Consider the following 1,627-nt stretch of genomic DNA (forward strand, 5'->3'; position numbering starts at 1 on the left):
TTTTGATGATTGATGCTTTATAATATAGCTTGAAATCTGGGAGTTCTATTCTCCCTTCATTCCTCCCTTTCCCCTTCCAATTTTCCCTTTAATCTTCTGAATCTTTTGCTTTTTCCCAATGCATGTTGTTATAATTTTGTCTAACCTTTTTTCACTATCCTTTAAGGAAACCAGGTGGCGCCATAGTGCATAGATTACCAGGTCTGGAGTTAGGAAAACTCATCTTCCTGAGTTCAAATCTAGACTCAGATTCTTCTTAGCTGTGTGACCCTGGGCAAGTCACTTAACTCTGTCTATTTCAGTTTCCTCATCTGTAAAATGGGGTGTAGAAGAAAATGGCAAACCACTCCAGTATCTTTGCCAAGAAAACAATAAATGGGGGTCATGAAGTGTCAGACATGACTGAATAACAATAAAATGTATCCCTTTGGTAATGAGATTAGTCTTGGATTAAATCTGAAAATTGACTTTGGAAATAGTCATTTTTATGGTTTTGCCATGGCCTAGCCACTAGTACTGCATATTCTTCCAGGTCTTTAGCTGTTTTTTATTTCTTTAAGGAAAATGGTATAATTGAACCTGAGGATTTAATGTGCTTTGGCAGATTAACTCCTACATATGTTATGCATTTTATGATTATTTTGAATGAGATTTCCCTTGTTATTTTTGCCTCTTGAATTTTGTTGCTGTTTTAAAGAAATTCTATTTTTGTGAATTTCTTTTAATAACCTGTGACTTTGCTGAAGACATTTTTCTCCATTAGTTTCATTGCTGGTTTCCTAGGATTTTCCCAGCAAACTATCATATCATCAGTAAAAATATTTTTTGTTGTTGTTTGCCCTTCATTTTCTTTTTTTCTCTTTTATTTTTATTGTCATGAAAAGCTTACATATAGATCATTGTTGTAAGAGCACATTCATATAAAACCAAAACCCCAAGATAAAACCGTAAATACACTGATGGAAAGGATCCGCATCCATCGACTCCAACAGTTCTTTCTCTGGAGGTGTGTAGTATTCCCCATCAAAAGTCTTTCAGGATTGTCCCAGATCATTGTATTTCTGAGAGTAGCCAAGTTTTCACAAAAAACCATCATCTACTATTGCTGTTACTGTGTATATTGTTTTCCTGGTTCTGCTTATTTCGCTCTGCATCAGTTCATGTAATTCTTTCCAGCTTTTTCTGAAATCATCTTGCTTAGCATTCCTTATTGCACCATAGAATTCCATCACTAACATGTATCACAATTTGTTCAGCCATTCTCCAGTTGATGGACATCCCCTCCATTTCCAATTTTTTGCCACCATGAAAAGAGCAGCTATAAATATTTTTATACAAGGAGGTCCTTTTCCCCTGTTTTATTATCTCTAGTAAGTACATGTTAAAAGGAAAACTATTTGTTCAGACTTGCACCCTGATTAACGAGGTAAAACCTCAGGAAAAAAAGTATTAAAAGAAGTTTGTTAAAATATATGAACGTAGTGGGCAGGTGGGTCACTCAGAGGATTGAGAGCCAGGCGTAGCTTCAAATCTGGCCTCAGATACTTCCTATCTGTGTGACCCTGGATAAGTCACTTAAACTTTGCCTAACCCTTACATAGTATTGATTCTAAGGTGGAAGGTAAGG

This window comes from Gracilinanus agilis, chromosome 3, assembly GCF_016433145.1.
Source record: "Gracilinanus agilis isolate LMUSP501 chromosome 3, AgileGrace, whole genome shotgun sequence".
Taxonomy (NCBI): domain Eukaryota; kingdom Metazoa; phylum Chordata; class Mammalia; order Didelphimorphia; family Didelphidae; genus Gracilinanus; species Gracilinanus agilis.